Genomic DNA, 17,267 nt, shown 5'->3' with positions numbered 1-17,267 from the left:
ATTGTATAATGTGAAAATTAATCTGGATGTTATCTTCGGGGCAGTGTATAAACACTGAAAAATGCTGGTCAAGGAAAAAAAAAAGATCATGTTATCAAGTTAGAATGAATTCTCTGGCAAAAATGGCTGACGATTCAGTCTAGAAGCAGGGAAATTGGGAAAGAATTCCTCTTTGACCCATGACATTTAAAATCTACAATAGGGGTGCCTGGGTGGCACAGTCGGTTAAGCGTCCAACTTCAGCCAGGTCACGATCTCGCGGTCCGTGAGTTCCAGCCCTGCGTCAGGCTCTGGGCTGATGGCTCGGAGCCTGGAGCCTGTTTCCGATTCTGTGTCTCCCTCTCTCTCTGACCCTCCCCCGTTCATGCTCTGTCTCTCTCTGTCCCAAAAATAAATAAAAAACGTTGAAAAAAAAATTTAAAATCTACAATAAATTGACTCTTAGATCAACTTGATATTGTTATTTACACCAAATATATTTAGGGAAATGCCAAACATTCTTAGCTCTAACCCTGCCCTCAGTGGGAACCCAATCATTCTTTTGCTCATGTTATAGATTGTGCAAGGATCTGGAATTAGAGACCCTTATGTTGAAAATTAATTACATCCAATAATCTCATATTTTAGTACAAAAGAATTTGTATAGCACACTCAAGGTTTTTGTCATTTAACATAAATCTGATCTCATCTTGCCCCATCATGAGAAAATATTTTTAAATAATCAAATGTGAATTCTATATATGAAAAAACATGTTCCCATTTTAACTCGAACATCAGATTAAAACCTTTCCTTTTCAGTATATTTTTTATACCAAACTACTGCAACAGATACCTAAATCTTAGGGGTGAAGGAAGATTTTACAAGTTAGGGAGCCAGTCTTTTGTTTTCCATGGCAGATGACCAGACTAACTTCAGGTGCAGACCAAAGCCAAGGCGAAAATTCAGAGAATGTTGGACATGGAGGGCAAAATTCATCTTTCAATTTACTTTAATTCACTAGACTTTTAAGATAATTTTTAACATTTTACCAAGTATCATTTACTGAGTACTGGGTTTTTTGTTAGATACACAGGATACAGATATACAAAGAAAATTATAAGTCACATCACTGGCTCTCATCACACATAAAAGGTAAGAACCTAAGTTGTAAATGTCTTTAATAATTCAGAGGACAGATATTTTCCTGATTCATTAAAGGAGGAGGGGACAGAAAATAAAAAGCCTACTTTGCCAAGAGTCGAGAAGTCTGCTAGGGAATTTACATGGTGGTGTTAAAATTGTGCTGGCTCCTCAGAGCACCTAAAGAAGAGACTGCCTGCTCTTCAGAGCTCACAGGATGCCTTCTGTATGGGTCATTTTCTCAGGTAGTCAAGCATTTAGTAGCCCTTATGTGCCATATGGAAAAACGATCCTCGAAACCAGTGGGGGTCGACAGAAGGCAACTCCTGCGATAAACTCAACAGTCGTACCTCAATTTCTACTTTCCAGTAGTAATTCACCTGAGAAGTTGTTCCAATTCTTTCTTTCTAAATTCCCGTCTTTGTCTGACCCTTGTGTGAACGAGTTCAGTCTCTTGGTGAAACTTGGCATGTGTGCCCCCTCTGAGCCAATCTACACGTCTAGACATGGGCTCGGAAACATGACTTCTAGTCCTGTTACTCTTGCTATTTGCTCAAATGTCAATTGTGTTTATTCTTTCTTCTTGGACTCTAAACATTGCTGTTTACTCATAGGAAATCTTATTTAAACAACCAAACAAACAAACAAACAAACCCTCTATACTTCAAACCCAGTCTCTCTTTCTATGAACCATCCCTCATGTAACTTTCTGTTATAGCAATAAAAATAATTATACCACTGCTAATAATTAGTAAATGATAAAACGGTATCATATTCTGATATATTACATACTATAGTCTATCTGCTTCTAACAATTTCTAATTACTCTTACATTTTACTATTGCCTACTAGTGTAGATGGTGTTGGAATAAGGCATTGTCTCTACCAGAAATGATAGCTGAAATCTTCCCTTTCGAGTGGATGGTGCAATTTATACCAAGAGTGATTCTGATATGTACGTGCATCTCTCTGTTGTGTGAGAATAGATTCAGTAAGCAATGAGCAAGGTTCACCAAGATATAGTATCACAGAATGTTTGCTGCCAAAGAGGAACTAAGAACAATCTAGTTCAACGTATTCCTTTCACAGATTACAAAAAACAAACAAACAAGAAAAGAAACAAAAAAACTATGCTTAAATCAGAAATTGGCAAGCTGTAACCTGTGGACTAAATCCAGACAATCATGTTTTTATAAATAAAGTATTATTGGAACACAAACTCATCCACTCCTCTACATTATCTGCGGCTTTTTCATGCTACTAGAATGGAGCTGAGTATTTTGACAGATCATGTAACTTGCAAAGCCTAAAATATTTCATTTACTATCTTGCCTTTTCAGAAAAATTTGCCACCTGCTTTAGATAGGTTGCACGTGATCACATGAAAAATTAGTGGCAAAATTAATCTCGAATCTGTATTTCCTGACTCCTAGTTTCATGTGTTTTTTTTTTTTTTCTATTCTACCATCTTGTCTCACTACACCAAATATTCTAATGTTGAAATTGAAGACTAAATCCAAAAATGGTAAGAAGAAATTAGTTACAAGTACAAATGGGAATTATTCAATTCCACCAAAGTTTTCAAGAGCTACTAGTTTAATTTAATTATGGAGTCTTTGGTATTACCCCCAGAAAAAATCCCACAGATCATATAATTTTTATGAATATCCAACGTCACAATTAAATTTATCAAGTTATATTATATTTTAGTATAAATATCACAACATAGTAATAGTTAGGAGCCTATTCTAGTATGAGCTCCATCTACCCTAGAAAGTAACAAAATAGCTCTTTAGCTTTTAAAAGGGTATTTGCCTTTTAATATGAACAGCCCAAAGTCATTATTCAATGATACTCAAAGAGCCAAAAACCCTTAAAGGGACACGATACTGGGAAACAAATTATTAAAACCCCAAAACTCACACACACACACACACACACACACACACACACACACACATACACACACACACACACAAGCCCTCAAAAATTCTAGACTGGTCATTCTCAAAGTATGGTCCCTAGACCAGAAGAATCAACATTACCTGGGAACTTGTTGGAACTGCAAATTATTGGGCCCCCACCTCAGACCTACTAAATCAGAATCTCTGAAGATGAGGTCCAGAAATCTCTGTGTGTTTTGTTTGTTTGTTTGAGAGAAAGATTGGGCACAAGTGAACAAGGGGCAGAGACAGAAAGAATCCCAGGGGGCAGGGAGAGAAAGAGAGAGAGAGAGAGAGAGAGAGAGAGAGAGAGAGAGAGAGAAAGTGAGAGAAAGAAGTAGGGCTTGAGCTCACTGGATGTGGGACTCAAACTCAGTAGCCAAGAGATCATGATCTGAGCCATAGTCAGATGCTTAACAACTGAGCCACCCAGGCATCCCAATAATCTGTGTTTTAACAAGATGTTCGGGTGATTTTTGGGTATGTTAAGGTTTGAAAACCACTGGTCTATAGTAACATGGGCAATAATCAGACACTTTAAAAAGTAAAATGAATTAAAACCATAGGCAAATCGTCACTATCTATAGTAACTTGCACATCATTTACTTCTATTTGATAAGCATAATTAATGAAGACTTCACCTTTTAAAATAATGTATCAGTCTCAATCAACAACTAATGAAGTCTAGGAAATTTGCAAATTATGATCAGAAAATTGATACCATATTTTCATTATAAAGGGAAGGTTATATGCAAATTACAATAAGTAGTCTGATTTTATTTTGATGTTTGACTACTGAAAGCCCCTAAGGTACACACCTCTTTCTTCCCCTTCTGTTCCACATCTGCATAAGTGGATAAGAAAGCACAGTGCTCCCTCTGGCAAGAAGTTCCAACCACAAAAACTGCTGGCACACGCCACACCCTCACCCAATCCACCATCCTTAACCACGGTGAACACCTAAGCCAATCTCCTTTCCCTACTCTTTCAAGTCACTTTGGACCTGAATAGGCGCCACCCTGTTCTCCCCAAGAAAGCTCATTATGTGGGTGGGAAACCTTTTCATACCCATGTCATATGGATAGCGTCATCAGTCTTGACATCTGAACCAAACTGTAACTGGTGAGGATTCTATCCCATTTTTACAGAGTGACTAAAACCCAGATTCAAACCTTTTTATCCCTCCACTGAAAATGCATTCAGAGATGCAACTTCAAAACTCCTGTTAGAAATCACAAACCTCCTGTGTTGTAGCTTTCAAGCACGATATTATATACATAAAATTAAGGACTTTATTTTAGGAATCTGATCAAATGCTGTGTTTTGCCAGCAATGAAATTCTAACGCACCAGGACCATTTTATTAAACATTTGTGCCACAGGGACTGAGATATGGCTACATCTACAATAGAAAAGAGGAAGTAATTGTTCTGATAATCATGATACTAAGAAACGATTGAGAGAAAAGTAGTTTCAGAGACAATATTTAGTAGATAATTGTTCAACTCTCCAGTTCACATCACTTGCTGACTTTGTATCTAGTTATGGGGTAAATCAAAGTGAATAGAGATCAGCTGGAATTTTGATACCAGCAATGTTTTTCTTTAGTGTTGCTTCCTCAAAAATACAATAAATAAAATAAAATAAAATAAAATAAAATAATAAAATAATACAAAACCCACAAAAATGTCAGGGGTATCTTTGCAAGATACCAAAATGGAAACTACACACAACAAAAATCATCTCAGAGAACCTCATGTTTTGAATGTTTTGGATTCACTCTTCAACTGTTAATTAAAATTGACCTTAAACTCCAAAACCTTAGCTAAAGAAATAGTGTGATAGCTGATCTGCTGGTTAAAATCAGACAATAACTTCAGGCCTTAACTATAATAAAAGTACTTTTTTTTTCTTACCACCTCCATGTTTTTTTTTTAAAGATGTTTTCTTTGCAAGTACTTACTTTTTATTAAATTGAAGAGGTAAGGCATTTTTTTCTGATGAGCGAGCTGCTCAAATTTTGGCCATAAACACCAAATTTTTATTACTAAACCCTAGGGTTTTTGAGTGCTATTAAACTCATATCAGAAAACAAGGCTGAGTCTTTCCAGGTAGTAAATGTATAATTCCGTGAAAAACCCAGGTGCCATGACAGTTGCTCACCTACTAAATACTTGAATAGTATAGCCATTTTTAATAGGAGAATTCTAAACATTACATTATTCTTTCCTTTACTCTTTGGTTAACCCAAATCATAAACACATGATGTGGTTTGATTAAAGATAATTCAACCCAGTGTCTATTAAAATGAATTCATTGACAATGAGCTGAAGATGTTCAAATTTTATATGGTCAAGGATTATGTAATTATGATCAGCCAAAAAAGTTGGGCTGGTTACTTCAGTCTGATTTCTAAATTTTCCAGAAACCTGAGGAAGAACCAGAGTGAGATATTATGCCTGACAGTATTATGCCTGTCATCTGAAAAGTTACTAGCAGGACAGCTGGGTGTCAGTGTGGAGAAATATATAACTTAACTATATTTAACTTGTTATATTTGTTCTAAAATATTCCATCAGAAAATAGGTTGCAAGAAATGATTGAATGGAGGTTTACAAAAGTGCTGTTAGAGAGGTCTGAGGTAATAATGGCACTCACTGTTGAAAACGGGTGTTCTAGGAAGTAAGGCTGGTTAGCAAGGAAAAGAAAACAGAAGAGAAGCTGCTTCAGAGGGCTCAGAGCATTGTTTAGAAAAATACTGGAGTTTTGCTTTATAAGCAAGCTCTGAGTAGCATCAAATATGACCCTTAACAATTTCTTGATATCCAGATATGCAAGAAAATGTATAGCAGACTTATTCAATAAAAATGAAAGAGAAATTAATTTACCTTTCATTTACTTGATAAGCAAAAAAGGTAAGAAATTATTTGAGCATTACTATCATAGCAGTTGAAACAATTGTGGTTAGATGAAAATTTACCCAATTTCTTAATTTTTTGTTATAATATTCTGCTAAAAATTAGTATATGAATTGTGATTTTATTTTGATATTTTATTCTGCTTTCTACCTTGTTTATGCTGTAATCATTTATTTTGTTTTCCAACTTATTTATTGGTATCTCTCTTTTATGCTGAAGGCTTTCCTCAAAATTTCAAGTACTCTTTGGCTTTTGATTTATTTATAAGAAATTTTATTTATTTATTTATTTTTTAAAATGTTTTTTTAATCTTTATTTATTTTTGAGAGAGAGAGAGAGAGAGAGAGAGAGAGAGAGAAAGTGAGAGCAGGGGAGGAGCAGAGAGAGAGGGAGACACAGAATCTGAAACAGGCTCCAGGCTGTGAGCTGTCAGCACAGAGCCCAATGCGGGGGGACTTGAACCCAGGAACCGTGAGATCATGACCTGAGCTGAAGTCAGACGCTTAACCGACTGAGCCAACCAGGTGCCCCTATTTATTTATATTTTTGAGAGAGAGAGAGAGACAGAGCATGAGTGGGGGAGGGCAGAGAGAGAGGGAGACACAGAATCTGAAGCAGGCTCCAGACTCCCAGTGGTCAGCACAGATCTGGAAGTGGGACTCAAACTGCTGAACCCAGAGATCATGACCTGAGCCAAAGTGCGAAGCCTAACCGACTGAGCCACCCAGATGCCTCCTTTTGGGAGGGATTGTAAATTAAAGAGAAATAGTAAGTATATACTTTCAGGTTCTGAACGGGTGGATACCAGCAATCTGGGAGCTAAACTGCGGAAGGTGATAAAGTCACAGTTCATTTTGGCATTTGTTAGAATCCCTTTATTTTTTAAAATTTTTTTTTAACGTTTATTTATTTTTGAGGCAGAGAGAGACAGAGCATGAACGGGAGAGGGGCAGAGAGAGAGGGAGAGAGAATCAGAAGCAGGCTCCAGGCTCTGAGCTGTCAGCACAGAGCCTGATGTGGGGCTTAAACTCACGGACTGCGAGATCGAGACCTGAGTTGAAGTCGGACACCTAACCGACTGAGCCACCCAGGTGCCCCTAGAATCCTTTTATTAACTAAGTGATTGTTTCCAGTATCTACTGCCTGGCAGCCATAAGCACAGAGTATCTCTGGTTAAGTTGTTGCAGTAAGCAAATCTCCAGGCCCTCCATCTGGGATGGGGGAGGGAAATTGCCCCGTGACAAGGGATTTAGGAGGATATCTGAGACATTTTACTACTCCTAATCCAGAATATAACCCAATAATATTAGTGTTAAATTCCTTCCCTCAAGGTACGTTATGCCTCCAATTCTCCCCATAGCATGTGTCAACTTGTTTCTTATCTTTTTCTGGGTCAAACACTCAGATTTTCGTTTTATCCACTGAGTCAATTCAGATTTTTACTTATCCATCTTCCAAAATTCTTGATTGCCCTCTCTTCTCCCATTCTCTTTATTCTAATCAGTGTATATCTATTTAATTTATCTAATTTCAATTTAATGGACCTCAAGAAAGTAGAGGTAAAGACATGTGTTCAGTTTCCCAAGATAACTTGCCCAATGTGCTTTATTTAACTTACAATGTAGTTAAGGAAATAAGACTGCAAAATATGAAACAATTCAAGGCAGTATAGAATAAAGGGCTAGATTGTGGGTTCTGCAAGGGCCCAGACAAATGTAGAAAATTGCATGGGTATAATCCTTTCTGAAGAGTGCATAAGAATTTAAAAGAAAGGGAAGAAAAATTTAAAGTGAAAGAACAGAATGTTTAAAATCCCAGAAAACTCTGGGATTTCATGAGGAGATGGTTCTTACTGGACTGGCAGTGGGTTTTTGTGGGAGAAATATGGGGAGCTGTAGAAAAGCATGAATTGACTAGAGGTATATGCATCTGAAAACAGAGGCATTCATAAATGGAAACAGAGGACCACTAATTAGAGGCATATGATGATAAATATAATACTTTAGAAAATGTATGTTAAGGCTCCTGAAGAATGGCTAGGTTGGGGAAGAGTAGCTGGAAACCAGAATCAGCCGAGGAACTCTAGATTTTGTAATCTTAATCCCAGGACTACAATACCAGTGGGACAATCATGAGCAGGAGTGAGAGACATATGGTACTAGACATATGTACCAATCTGGTATGCCTCTGGCTATTTTCAGTTTCTCATTCCACCTAGGTTTTTTCCACTGTTTTGTTATTTGTTTTTGTTCTGTTAAGGAGCCACACTCTGGAGTTACTTGCTCAAATTCTAATGGAGTTGTAGAGGATGGGCTCCAGGAGTTCAGTTTAAGGGCAGTTGACAGAATCTAAGTCTCAAACGATGAAGGCCTGGACTAGGCAATAATTCTAAATAAAAAGAGGAGTATCAGGTATGAAGACACAGTGTTAGATAAGGAAGTAGTAGTTAAAAGATGAGATGGAATAATCTTTGTGCTTAGACTTCTTTTTTTTTTTTCACTTAACTTCTTGCTTTTATGTCTTTTATCTAGTGTATTTGATTCCCAAATTTAATGGTGTGACTTTTATGTGACATTCCATCACATTTAAGATATAAGAATCCAGAGACACTGGTCCTTGTCTTCATATGTCTTATTAACAAGAGTAATAATTTTTTTTTCCTTAACAAATCGTGGGGGGTTATCCATCCTGCGTGAAGCAGCTCTGTAGGCTCTGCCTGAGCAACACATATGTCTCATAGGCATGTTGCTCCTTGAAATTCTAGCAGCTTAGATATTTTTCTCTTCTTAAGGCTTTGCCTTTTGTTTCTGTGAAGATTGTCTGGGAGAGCTGATCCATTTCAATCTGATTGTTACTCTAAATGTCTAAGTGTAGGTCTTTTCGGAGTACAGTTTTTAATAACAGAATACTTGTGGAAGAAAGGAAACAAATAGCCAGAGGCCTAGGGAATTGGCAAAGGCACCCTAAGAGAAGAAATGCATACCAAGTGGAGTGACTGCAACACTGCTGCCAAAGACCAGCTTTCTTCAATTTAAAATACCGTATAGTTTGGAAAAAAATTTTTTAATATACTTGACACACAATGTTACATCAGTTTCAGTTGTACAACATATTGATTCAACTTCTTTATACATTATGCCATGCTCCCCATCAGTATAGCTACCATCTGTCACCATAGAATGCTATTACAGTACCATTGACTATATCCCCTATGCTGGTGCCTTTTATTCCTGTGATTTATTCATTCCATATAGTTTTAGTCAAAAGTGAATTATGAACCCAGATATTAATCCAGAACAATGGTGGAATTTTTCTAAGTATGTCTTCTTAAAATAGAAGATCCACAGCTGATGTTTTTGCCATTTGTTTCCTTTCCTGTCACCCTTGACCTCATTTTGATAATTGTCATGTAAGCCTTCCAGGGGCTACAAGACTAAAGTGCCTCCTGACATCCCTCTCTGTCTCAGGGATTCGTGGTCTAGGACGACTTGTTATATTCAGAATGAGAGATTGTGCCAATTCCAAAGTCCAAGCCAAGAGTTTCACCTCTGAAACTATTTCAGAGGATGCTTTTGATATTTGGAGTGTAATGTATCCTGAGACCACTGCTTTTAATGATAAACCCTCTGCCTCTATATCTATTCCCTTTACCCCTATCAGTGAAGGAGTCACAACTGAGGAAATGAGGATTGTGGGGATGGAGGTCATAATCGAGTGAACCCTTATTGCATCTTTAGTTTGGAATTATGTTTCTCTAAATATTGCTTTAGGGGAAAATCAATGGGTATAAATAAAAAATGCTCAAGTAAGAGAAAAATGGACTTAAAGGTGAAGTGCTTGAAATACACGGTTCATAAAGAACAACATCCAAAAGGCATATATTTCTGCTTCTGGGGACTGCAGAAGATAAGCCATAAAGTGTAATTGTTTTATATTAACAATTTCCATCTTCTCACATTCATAATTGCTTTAGCTAATGCAAAAGTTAAGATCTTAATACAATTAGACATTTGTTTGGGTGAATTGGAAAATGTTATAGAAAGAAATGATAACACAAGGGTACAAGAAATGTACTACTTTAGAAAAGGCTGCAAGAGTTATACATTCCAGCTGTGCTGGGTCCCATGGTTCTTAATTTGCATATGAATAATTAATATGCATACCCCAATAATACCAGCTTCTGAGCACTACATTCAGTATGAATTATGCAGAAACACTTCAAAAATGCCTGTAATAGTCAAGGGAATTAACACTCTCTAAAGTATGTAGAAAATAAAAATCATTTGTTTGAAAACTGAAATAAAAACAGGAAATCTGATTAAAAACAGTCAGGAAAGGATAGTTTCTTGATTAACTGTCTTTTTTTTTTAATGTGTGCTTTATCTTACAGGAATTGTACTAGCCTTCAGGAAAGAAAGTGCATATGCATCCCTGGAAAAGTACATTGTGAAACTATGGAATTACCAAAAGTACAGAACAAATAGTAAGTAGTATGGGCCAAATTCTGAGTTAGCTTCCTTCATAGAAGAGATACCTGAATTAAAGGAAGAAAGATTTAAATAAGTACATCAGGGCGCCTGGGTGGCGCAGTCGGTTAAGCGTCCGACTTCAGCCAGGTCACGATCTTGCGGTCCGTGAGTTCGAGCCCCGCGTCAGGCTCTGGGCTGATGGCTCGGAGCCTGGAGCCTGTTTCCGATTCTGTGTCTCCCTCTCTCTCTGCCCCTCCCCCGTTCATGCTCTGTCTCTCTCTGTCCCAAAAATAAATAAAAAACGTTGAAAAAAAAAATTAAATAAGTACATCAAAGGGCAGAGAAAATGTGTGTGTGTGTGTGTGTGTGTGTAAGTTGTACATGAAAGAATAGGGACAATGATTCAACATGTTTGGGAGATTTGTTGGGTAAGAGGATTTATGTAGGCTACATGTATGATTATAAAAATATCAGCATACACCAAGACTAAGGCTACTTCATGGCTAGGCCATCATTTGATAATGGCTTTCTCCTTTTGTTAGGCAGAATGACTGTCTCTGACTGTCAAGCTGACTGAGAACTAGGAAAGAGTTATTAGAGTTCTAAGTGAGATTCAAAGAAGTCATTTCATTTGAGGAGTTTCATGGGACCAATGTCAATGGCAACCATGAACTGCTCATTGCTCTGAAGTTTTAAAGAGACGAGACTCCTTGAATTACCTTAGTTTTCTTCCTTTATATTTTTGCACTTTGGTAGATATGGTTTGATGAAACACAATCCTCTTGGTCTTCAAGAAAATACAGAAATGTTGTCAATTACACAAGAATGTTTATTCTTACCGTGCCAAAATTGCTAGCCAGTATTGAGCTCCAGGGAATTTAGAAAAGTTCAGGCATTAGAGCATAGTGGTTAAATTTGAAGACTCTAGAACCAGATCTACATTCTGGAACCACAACTTACTAAGTGTCTGTATTTGGGCAGGTCACCTATATTCACTTTATCATTGTTTCCTCATCTATAAAGTGGAAACACTACTACCTATTTCTGTAAGGTTATTTTAAGGATTGAATGAGTGAATACATGTAAATCACTTAGAATCGAATTAATCAGTACATACCAACAGCTCTATAAATATTAGTTAATATTGTCGCATCGTAAAGATTTAGCTTGAACTCTAGAGTCAGATTATTATCTTGATTTTATGTTATACTGCCCATGAGATCTTTCTAATCCTCAGTTTCCTATTAGGTAACTGCAACTCCAAAGGTTGTTATGTATAGTGCTTTACAAAATGCCCAGTTCTTAATGTGTTAGCAGTTAAAAACAGCATCACTATCATTCTTATATTTTATGAGATTTTCAGTAACCACTATGAAAGCCTATGCTTGTACTCATGAATGTAAGAGCTGCAAGATGTTAGAGTAATAAATACTATTTTAAATATGTTTATCTAATGCCTACTATGTCTTCTCAGCCATGTAGACTTCAAACTCTTCAGAACCCCCAGTAAGTGACTATTTCATTATATTTGTCAGTAAATTATACTTATTTTTAGGATGCAGGACTAAATTTTTGTAGCCTAAAAAATATCCATCCTAAAGCTTTGTCTACCATCAGCATGTATCGGTAAAATATATATTTGTATTAATAAAGTGAATATGCATATGAAGAGTTACTTTGGGAAAAACAGTTATTCTACTTACAATAGCTATGTGTTTGTTTTGATGAGAGCAAATGGTGAAATATAGTACTTGACAGACATGTGGAATGATGAGGTATTATCTTCTTTCTATTGTATTAGAGATTGAGCTTACTTGATCCATAACACTTATAACTGGATATAACCTGCCAGAAATAGATCAATTTCAACATATGGAGATAAAATCAAATCATGAATGTGTTCTTCTGAGTTTTATGTAGTGAATTAACGGTAATGGATGAAGTGCCAGTAAATGATTCATACAAACAAGATCAATCACACTATGTCCTCATCAAGCACAAAGTTGCATTAATGTCAATAAGAGTTTCAATACAAAAAGAATAGGTTAATGATAAGGTATGAGATTCCTTGTTGTGATGTAATCTATACTTCCCTTCTGGATAGCTTCACTGTTTTCCTAGATTATATAATACAATTATCTCTAAATAATGATATCTGAAGAACTGACTCACTGCCTTATTATCAATTAATTGATAGGAGTTGGTGACTGGTGATAGAATCACTTGATTGAATCTGAAATTGATCCATATTTATAAAGGTATTAATACTGAGTTCATCTTTGTACCCATCATTAGCATTGTCAAAATCATAATGTCAGTTCAGAAGCTTCCTTTTGAATATATTATTGGAAGATCTTTCTCTTTTAAGTTCATTTATTTATTTTTTTGAGAGAGAGAGAGTTAGCATGAGTGAGGAAGGGGCAGAGAGAGAAAGAGAGAGAGAGATAATCCTATGCAGGCAAATAGAGAGGGAGAGAGAGAATCCCAAGTAGGCTCTGCTCTGTCAGTGCAGAGCCAGAAAAGAGACTTGAACACATGAACCACGAAATCATGACCCAAGCCAAAATCAACAGTTGGGTGTTTAACTGACTGAGCCAGGCGCCCCTATTGGAGGATCTTATAATGCCACCTTGATTAAACTAGCTAGACATGCCTTCTTCAGTATCCTATGTTTGTGAAAATAATAATTCTTATTCCCTGTTAGAACATGACTTTATTTTAACTTGACTTTTTTTTTTTATCAACCCCAAGGCCTCATTTATATCTCAAATATCTCTGTATGGCTTCTATCAGTATTATCAGTTCATAGTTCTTATTCTTCATGGCAATCAAAACAATGCTAAATGGCAGAGGAGGAAGGATATTTTCTCCAATCAATCTACATTCTTACTTCCTTTTTCTTCCTCATTTCTTCTTCCTTCTTTGCTACTGACAACTGAGGGGAAAAGAAGACAACATTTTTCTCCTTGCCTTTTGCTGATTAGACCTGAGACAAAAAACCTTTAAAACACAGATGACAGACATGAGTATCTTGAGGGATCTACCTTATTTGCTAATTCTATTGAAGTAATTTAGGAGATAAAGTCTTACAGAAATCACCTGGACAAGACAGCCAAGAATAGATTTTTCCAAACTAAGCCTCATGTAACCAGTATATTCAGTAGGTCAATTTCCTAGCTCTTCTAGCTTGTCCCTGACCCTACTCTGAAATACTGATAGTCAAGGCCTTGACTTTGGTTTCTACCCCACCCACCCTCTTTTCATTTTGGTCTGAATTCAGAATGTACTTTAAAAATAAATTCTATTGTTTATGTTGGCAAGAAATTACAATTTGTACATGACATTTAAACTAAAGTTTCTGAGAAAATTCTTCTCTAGAAAGACAAGCCACTATTTCAAGAACTGAGATGCCTAAGGTCAATTGAACTATCTATGTACAACCACAGTGAAACTGAACATTTAGATAGGCGACTAAAGGGCAAAAAAAGTCTCTTAGAAATATTTTATGTTTTTAATTCCTTTCACATATGACAATGGGTAGCAGTTCCTGGTGTCTTCCATGCAGAGGATATTCATGGGGGAAAAAAACAATACTGATCATTGCTTGACTTAGTCTACACTTTTGGAGCTCAGTCAAAGGTGAAGTTTGACCTCAGTGGAAGGGGTGGGAGAGACACACAATATCAGAAACCTTATGGAGTAAAAGGACCAAAAGAGTCACCAGAGTTGGGCTATTCAGGACCCGCAGACTATTTTGCACTATGACTACACAACTTTAATTTTAGACCAATTTCAAGTAAAGAGGCACATTTATTTTATAGACTGTGATGTGTCTTGTATACATACAGGGTATTCTCTCTTAATGTCACATATCAAAGTGAAAGCTCTGTTATTTGTATCCATAGAGGCTGCAAGGAACACAAAGTCTAGCACCCACAAATGCACTATTTTTTTTTTTGTAGCTGCTGAAACGTTTTAGAATAGGCCTATTGATTTATCATTTAGGGTGAATATAGTAGCTAGAAAAGAGATAGGACTGATAGCTTAGGAGACTGAGGCTTTTGATTTATTGACAGAACAAGTGTAGGCCTATGGCCAGTCTCAGAGTTGCTCTTTAGAAATTAGAGTGGTTTCTATTCTGGAGAACTTTGAAGACAAGTGAGGTTGCCCATTACCCAAAATCCTCAAGTCTAGTGAGGGCTGGAATCAGGCATAGATCCGCCATTAATGAACAATGAAGATCCTTATGTTACTTTTGGAGCAATAAGATACATTTTTTTTAATCAGCTGAGAAGCTAATTTCTATCATAATTGTAGTAAAATGAAATGGTGCTTTTTTATGGCTAAGTTTCTAATAAAAAATTTCATATGATATGTATAGGTAAATGACTTCGAAGAAGGAGTACAATTTGGATCTTTGAAATATTTGAAAATTTGAACTTCACGTTTATGAATATACCTGTAATTATTAGCAGTTAATTATTATGAGCATTATTCCTGTATCTTTGGTAGTGAACATAAGCCTCCTAAACAAATTGAAAGTAACCATTTGCTAATATTCCCCTGGAATTTTCCTATAACTAGGTGTGCTCTTTCCAGTTTTGATGCCCCAAAGGTAAGATAACTCTATAAAGTTCACAGTATCTGGTGTTAGACTGCCTGGGTTTTAATCTTGGTGTAAATATTTTACTTATGAGCAAGTTATATGTTCTCTGTGCCTCAGTTTCCTCATTTGTAAAATATGGCTAATAATGTTGCTTTCTCTTGCGGTTATTGGAAATATTAAGTGAGTTAATATCTGCAAAATGCTTAGAACAGTATTTGGCACATAATAAAATACTCAACAAATATCCATTGCAATTATTATTTCCTTAGATTTATTTTAGAAAATCCCTAAGTAAAATCAGTTAGATTTTAGCTCTGCAACAGACCAGCTCTATGGCAGTAAAGGTAAGGTGATAAGATGGAAACTCGAACTTGAACCATATCCTGGGGCCTAGAGGCATTGGTGGAGAATTCAGTCTCCCGAAACAATAGTGGGAATGAAATTCCTGAAAGGACGGATGCTGGATAGATAAAAACTGATTTCTTCTATATTTGTATTGTCAAAATTGGTGTCTAACTTACTGCTACTAGTTTAAGTATTAGCTTATGTTCATAATGTTTAAAAATTATATGGTAGTCTAGTCTATTCTTATGTGTTTTGTTTTTGAATAAACTATTTTGTATGAAATTGTTTTTCTCTCCTTTGGCTCAAACAGTTTTTGTCTTATATATGTAAAATCAATCTTCCACAGACTAGGCACTCTGTTCATTCTAGCCTTTCAAGCTAGCCCTATGCTGCTGTAATTGGTATTTTGAAATAGCCCTGAATAAGTGGACTTCTAAGACCACAGTCTAGTATATTAACCAGGCATAAGAAAGGCCTTGTATTTCTGTGGAAGAAAGAGAAAAATTTCCTGGCTAATCTTTCATACACTGAATTTGCACTTTGTCACTTATATCTGGTATTTCTATTACATTGAAAATGTTACAGAAACTCAAACTGGTATAATAGATTTTATGTATGTGTGTGTGTGTGTGTGCATGTGTGAAATTTCTCACAGAAAATTCATGGTAGGAGTTGTCTTCTGCACCAAAGTATATCAATCTTTGAGGTAGGAAACAACTAGCTCCATTAAACCAACATGGATACTCACTTACAACTCATTTATTCATTTGATGTCATGGTATGAATGCATGTTTACTCCATTAGGTTCCACCTTGCCCTGAAATTGAAACAATGTAGCATAACATCAATTTCCTTAGTATTGTGTTTTTGACTTGCCCATAGAGGTGAATATTTCTTCATGAACCCATTTAAATTTCTAGAAAACTGTAAAGTTATGATTGCTTCAACAATAATTTCCTTACCCTACAATATATCTTTTTATTTGTATGCCAGAATTTTGAAAACAGTATGGCTGTTTTACATTTCCTTGAAAACCCTGAACACTAACAAATATTACTTTAAGCCATCCCAGTGACTATTGGAGTAATAGAGCTTAATGTTTTTACTTGCATGCATTTCAAAAAAGCAAGCAAAAGGGGCTTATGTTTTTCAGAGGCTTATTCATTTTGATAGATTTTATTTTCTAAAGATGTGTTTGTAATCGTATCTCTTATCCATATACTCTTATGCAATGTTACCTCGTCCCCTGCCATCAAAAAGTAGAATTTGTTTCTCTACCCCATTGAATCTGGTGAATCTTGTAATTGCTTTGAGCAACAGACAGGCAATGGCAGAAATCAGGGTCAACTTGTCCATCAGACACAACTAGCACAACATCTGGGGCGATGATACTCTTAGGAGTGCATGAAAATGTTTTAATTTCTCTTAAAATCAGAATAAAAAAATGAATATTTAGGTTTAAGAAAATATTTGAACATAGGTTTATATATTCATCTTTCTACTAATGCCATCACTTAAGATAGATATATTTATGTTTGTTTATTCATTTTATGGAGGAAGAGGCCCATGAAAGCAAAAGTGCCTAAGGCTTATGAAAATCATAATTCAGGTTTTAAGGAAGTGATACAATGCCACCTCATAATTGACCGGAAAGCTTCTGCTTCCTGCCATTTGGGATATTTGCCCTTGGGACATTCTGTCTCAAAATCTAGCCACCAGTTTGTGATAAACCTAAGCTAAATGGAAAGGTCATTCTAGTTAATAGCTGCAGACGAGCTCTCAGATGTCAGCGAGCATTGCCAACCATGTGAGGAGCTGTTTTGGAAGTCCAGCCTAGTGGAGCCTTCAGATGACGTCAGCTTAGTCA

General features: G+C 36.2%; 1 long non-coding RNA gene across 1 annotated transcript in view; it reads left to right on the top strand.

Annotated features, from left to right (window-relative positions):
- The window catches only part of LOC132661519 (uncharacterized), a 334,276-nt gene that overhangs the window by 229,701 nt on the left and 87,308 nt on the right, over nucleotides 1-17,267 (top strand). Inside the window, exon 2 of the long non-coding RNA XR_009602264.1 lies at nucleotides 10,371-10,463. This is a non-coding gene — a long non-coding RNA (uncharacterized LOC132661519). The remainder of the gene's footprint in view (nucleotides 1-10,370; nucleotides 10,464-17,267) is intronic.

Source organism: Panthera onca, chromosome A3 (genome assembly GCF_046562875.1).
Source record: "Panthera onca isolate mPanOnc1 chromosome A3, mPanOnc1 haplotype 2, whole genome shotgun sequence".
In the NCBI taxonomy this organism is placed as follows: Eukaryota; Metazoa; Chordata; class Mammalia; order Carnivora; family Felidae; genus Panthera; species Panthera onca.
The sequence above is the reverse complement of the archived record's forward strand: the minus strand, read 5'-3'. Positions and strand labels throughout refer to the sequence as shown.